Source organism: Ovis canadensis, chromosome X, assembly GCF_042477335.2.
Source record: "Ovis canadensis isolate MfBH-ARS-UI-01 breed Bighorn chromosome X, ARS-UI_OviCan_v2, whole genome shotgun sequence".
Taxonomy (NCBI): domain Eukaryota; kingdom Metazoa; phylum Chordata; class Mammalia; order Artiodactyla; family Bovidae; genus Ovis; species Ovis canadensis.
Window position 1 is genome coordinate 112324012 of NC_091727.1, and position 6265 is coordinate 112330276.

General features: G+C 37.4%; 1 non-coding gene across 1 annotated transcript; it reads left to right on the forward strand.

Moving 5' to 3' along the window:
* The first annotated feature begins 4794 nt into the window (after positions 1-4794).
* Positions 4795-4866, forward strand: TRNAC-GCA (transfer RNA cysteine (anticodon GCA)). Its single transcript has one exon. It is a non-coding gene; the product is annotated as a tRNA-Cys (tRNA).
* Positions 4867-6265: the final 1399 nt, after the last annotated feature.

Sequence of the window (6265 nt, forward strand, 5' to 3'; positions counted from 1 at the left end):
CATAGTTAGTAGAAGGAAAGAAATCTTAAAAATTAGGGCAGAAATAAATGCAAGAGAGACAAAAGAGACCATAGCAAAAATCAACAAAGCAAAAAGCTGGTTCTTTGAAAGGATAAATAAGATTGACAAACCATTAGCCAGACTCATCAAGAAAGGGAGAAAAATCAAATCAATAAAATTAGAAATGAAAATGGAGAGATCACAACAGACAACACAGAAATACAAAGGGTCATAAGAGACTACTATCAGCAATTATATGCCAATAAAATGGACAACGTGGAAGAAATGGACAAATTCTTAGAAAAGTACAACTTTCCAAAACTGAAACAGGAAGAAATAGAAAATCTTAACAGACCCATCACAAGCACGGAAATTGAAACTGTAATTAGAAATCTTCCAGCAAACAAAAGCCCAGGTCCAGATGGCTTCACAGCTGAATTCTATCAAAAATTAAGAGAAGAGCTAACACCTATCCTCCTCAAACTCTTCCAGAAAATTGCAGAGGAAGGTAAACTTCCAAACTCATTCTATGAGGCCACCATCACCCTAATACCAAAACCTGACAAAGATGCCACAAAAAAAGAAAACTACAAGCCAATATCACTGATGAAGATAGACACAAAAATCCTTAACAAAATTCTAGCAATCAGAATCCAACAACACATTAAAAGATCATACACCATGACCAAGTGGGCTTTATCCCAGGGATGCAATATCTGCAAATCAATGTAATTCATCACATTAACAAATTGAAAAATAAAAGCCATATGATTATCTCAATAGATCCAGAGAAGGCCTTTGACAAAATTCAACATCCATTTATGATAAAAATTCTCCAGAAAGCAGGAATACAAGGAACATGCCTTAACATAATAAAAGCTATATATGACAAAACCACAGCAAACATTATTCTCAATGGTGAAATATTAAAAGCATTTCCCCTAAAGTCAGGAACAAGACAAGGGTGCCCACTTTCACTGCTACTATTCAACATATTTCTGGAGGCTTTGGCCATAGCAATCAGAGCAGAAAAAGAAATAAAATGAATCCAAATTGGAAAAGAAGAAGTAAAACTCTCACTGTTTTTAGATGACATGATCCTCTACATAGAAAACCCTAAAGACTCCACCAGAAAATTACTAGAGCTAATCAATGAATATAGTAAAGTTGAAGGATATAAAATCAACACACAGAAATCCCTTGCATTCCTATACACTAATAATGAGAAAGTAGAAAAAGAAATTAAGGAAACAATTCCATTCACCATTGCAATGAAAAGAATAAAATACTTAGGAATATATCTACCTAAAAACTAAAGACCTATATATAGAAAACTATAAAACACTGGTGAAAGAAACCAAAGAGGACACTAATAGATGGAGAAATATACCATGTTCATGGATTGGAAGAATCAATATAGTGAAAATGAGTATACTACCCAAAGCAATCTATAGATTCAATGCAATCCTATCAAGGTACCAGCGGTATTTTTCACAGAGCTAGAGCAAATAATTTCACAATTTGTATGGAAATTCAAAAAACCTTGAATACCCCAAGCAATCTTGAGAAAGAAGAATGAAACTGGAAGAATCAACCTGCCTGACTTTGAGCTCTACTACAAAGCCACAGTCATCAAGACAGTATGGTACTGGCACAAAGACAGAAATATAGATCAATGGAACAAAATAGCCCAGATATAAATCCACACACCAATGGACACCTTATCTTCGACAAAGGAGGCAGGAAAATACAATGGATCAAAGGCAATCTCTTTAACAAGTGGTGCTGGGAAAACTGGTCAACCACTTGTAAAAGAATGAAACTAGATCACTTTCTAACACCGCACACAAAAATAAACTCAAAATGGATTAAAGATCTATATGTAAGACCAGAAACTCTACAACTCCTAGAGGAGAACATAGGCAAAACACTATCCGACATAAATCACAGCAGGATCCTCTATGATCCACCTCCCAGAATACTGGAAATAAAAGCAAAAATAAACAAATGGGATCTAATTAAAATTAAAAGCTTCTGCACAATAAAGGAAACTATAAGCAAGGTGAAAAGACAGCCTTCAGAATGGGAGAAAATAATAGCAAATGAAGCAACTGACAAACAACTAATCTCAAAAATATACAAGCAACTCCTGCAGCTCAATTCCAGAAAACTATATGACCCAATCAAAAAATGGGCCAAAGAACTAAATAAACATTTCTCCAAAGAAGACATACGGATAGCTAACAAACACATGAGGGGATGCTCAACATCACTCATTATCAGAGAAATGCAAACCAAAATCACAATGAGGTACCATCTCACACCAGTCAGAATGGCTGTGATCCAAAAGTCTACAAGCAATAAATGCTGGGGAGAGTGTGAAGAAAAGGGAACCCTCTTACACTGTTGGTGGGACTGTAAACTAGTACAGCCACTATGGAGAACAGTGTGGAGATTCCTTAAAAAATTGCAAATAGAACTGCCTTGTGATCCAGCAATTCCACTGCTGGGCATACACACCGAGGAAACCAGAATTGAAAGAGACACGTGTACCCCAATGTTCATTGCAGCACTGTTTATAATAGCCAGGACATGGAAACAACCTAGATGTCCATCAGCAGATGAATGGATAAGAAAGCTGTGGTACATATACACAATGGAGTATTACTCAGACATTAAAAAGAATACATTTGAATCAGTTCTAATGAGGTGGATGAAATTGGAGCAGATTATACAAAGTGAAGTAAGCCAGAAAAAAAAAAAAAACACCAATACAGTAAACTAATACATATATATGGAATTTAGAAAGATGGTAATGATAATCTTGTATGAGAGACAACAAAGGAGACACAGATGTATAGAACAGACTTTTGGACTCTGTGGCAGAGGGAGAGGGTCGGATGATTTGGGAGAATGGCATTGAAACATGTATACTATCATGTAAGAAACGAATCGCCCGTCTATGTTCAATATAGGATACAGGTTGCTTGGGGCTGGTGCACAAGGATGATCCAGAGAGATGATATGGGGTGGGAGGTGGGAGGAGGTTCAGGATTGGCAACTCATGTACCCCTATGGTGGATTCATGTCAATGTATAGCAAAAGCAATACAGTATTGTAAAGCAAAATAAAGTAAAAATAAAAATTAAAAAGTAATATTTTAAATCAACTATACTTCAATTTAAAAATGTCCAGCTGATGTTGGAAAAAATTCATTGTTCTTACCATGTCCCAACTGTAAGCCATCTCCTACTTCATCAAAAGGTTATAATGAGTACAGAATTTATCATAGTGTTACACTGAGGATAACCATTTTTAAAGATAGAAATTATGGATATTCATTCATAGAATTATGAATTCAAAGAAAGTATGAATATTCTTTGCAAAGTACCACACATCTGTAAGATAATGCCTCATAGAGAGTATTGGCCTTGTGCAGTGTTTACTGAACTAGAGAAAAAACATTTTCTGGACAAGTTAACAGATGTACCACAGAAAAAAAGTTTCTTAAGTTGGACAGAGATGATAAGTACTGTATAATATATTTTCCCTGGTACAGATTTACAAAGCCCATTCATACAGAAAGTCTTTATAAGAAAGAAACACTTAAATATTTTTTTCATCCAACTCTCTCATACCTGTTGATATGCTATTGACTGTAAGAGAAAATACTATTGTTTGGGGAAAGACATTGGATTTAAAAACAGATAGCCTGTGTTCTAGCTCTGTGAACTGATATGTCACATAATCTCTGAAAATTACTCCCTTCGGTTCAGTTCATTTGCTCAGTCATGTCCGACTCTTTGTGACCCCATGAATTGCAGCACACCAGGCCTCCCTGACCATCACTTTAGTATGAAGGAAAGAGCTATTTACATCTGCATAGTAAAAAACTACTAAGTAGTTTTACTATTATAAGGTAGAAATAAAGAATATATGTACAATTACTATATATAGTTTTAATCTGTTTGGGCTGCATAAGAAACTATTCAATACTGTAGATTGGGTGACTGAGCAACAAACATGTATTTCTTATAGTTCTGGAGTCTGGGATATCCAAGATCAAGGAGGAAGAAGATTCCATGTTTGGAGAGCACCTGCTCCCTGGTTCATAGACAATTCCTGACAGGGCAAGAGTAAGGGAGCTCTCTGGAGTCTCTTTCATAAGAACACTCATCCCACTCATGAGAGTTTCAACCTTATAATCTAAGCACAAAGGGCTCCACCACCTAATACCATCACACCTGTGTGTAGGATTTAAACATATTTATTTTGGGAGGAAACAAATATTTAATCTATAACTGAAAGATAATGATGTGTTAGCAAAAGGAGCTTGACTAGTTGAATACCAATTTACTTGTGTTTTATTCTAAAAATGTTTTATCTGTTGATGGTGAGAAATATTGTCTTGTTGTTCAGTTGCTAACTCATGTCCTACTCTTTGTGACTCCATGGACTACAGCAAGACAGGCTCCTCTGTCCTCCATTATCGCCTGGAGTTTGCTCAAATTTGTGTCCATTGAGTCAGTGATGCTATCTAAACATCTAATCTTCAGTCTCCTTCTCCTCTTGCCCTCAATATTTCCCAGGGTCTTTTCCAATGAGTCAGCTCTTCACATCAGGTGGCCAAAGTTTTTCAGCTTCAGCATCAGTCCTTCCAATGAATATTCAGGCTTGATTTCCTTTAGAATTGACTGACTTGATCTCCTTGCTGCCTAAGGGACTCTCAAGAGTCTTCCCAGCACCACAAATTGAAAACATCAATTGTTCAGTGCTCAGCCTTCTTTAGGGGCTTCCCCAGTGGCTCAGAGGTTAAAGCGTCTGCCTGCAATGCAGGAGACCTGGGTTCGATCCCTGGGTGGGGAAGATCCCCTGGAGAAGGAAATGGCAACCCACTCCAGTATTTTTGCCTGGAGAATCCCATGGGCAGAGGAGCCTGGTGGGCTACAGTCCACGGGGTCACAAAGAGTTGGACACGACTGAGTGACTTCACTTTCACTTTCTTTCACTTTCAGCCTTCTTTATGGTTCAACTCTCACATCCACACATGTCTATTGGAAAAATAGCTTTGACTATACGGAACTCTGTCAGTAAAGTGATGTCTCTGCTTTTTAATATGCTGTCTAGTTTTGTCATGTTTCCTTCCAAGGAGCAAGTGGCTATTAATTTCATAGCTGCAGTCACTGTCTGCAATGATTCTGAAGCCCAAGAAAATAAAGTTTCTCACTGTTTCCATTTTTTCTCCATTTATTTTCCATGAAGTGATGGCACCAGATGCCATGATCTTAGCATTTTGAAAGTTGATTTTCAAACCAGATTTTCCACTCTCCTCTTTCACCCTCATCAAGAGATTTTAGTTCCTCTTTGCTTTCTTCCATTAGAGTGATATAATCTGCAAAGCTGAGGTTATTGATATTTCTCTTGGCAATCTTGATTTCAGCTTTTGATTCATCCATACTGGCATTTCACGTGATGTACTCTGCATAGAAGTTAAATAAGTAGGGTGACAATGTACAGCCTTGACGTACCCATTTTCCAATTTTTGAACCAGTCAGTTGTTCCATGTCCAGTTCTAACTGTTGCTTCTTGACACGGATACAGGTTTCTCGTGATCTGAGCTCCATCAGCTCCAGGTCTTGGTTTTCCTGACTGTATAGAGCTTCTCCATCATCTTTGGCCACAAAAAATATAATCAATCTGATTTTGGTATTGACCACGTGATGAGGTCCATGTGTAGAGTCTCTCTTGGCTTACTGGAATAGGGTGTTTGCTATGACCAGTGCATTCTCTGGCAAAACTCTGTTAGCCTTTGCCCTGCTTCATTTTGTACTCCAGGGTCAAATTTGCCTGTTACTCCAGGTATCTTTTTACTTCCTATTTTTGCATTCCAATCCCCTATGATGAAGAGCATATCTTTTTTCAGTGTTAGTTCTAGAAGGTCTTGTAGGTCTTCATAGAACCAGTCAGCTTCAGCTTCTTTGGCATTAGATGTTGGGGCATAGAGTTGGATTACTGTGATGCTGAATGGTTTGCCTTGGAAATGAACCAAGATCATTCTGTCATTTTTGAGAGCACATCCAAGTACTGCATTTCAGACTGTTTTGCTGAGTATGAGGGCTACTTCATTTTTCTAAGGGATTCTTGCCCACAGTAGTAGATATAATGGTCATCTGAATTAAATTCACCCGTTCCTGTTTATTTCAGTTCACTGATTCCTAAGATGTTGATATTCACTCTTGCCATCTTCTGCTAGACCACCTCTAAT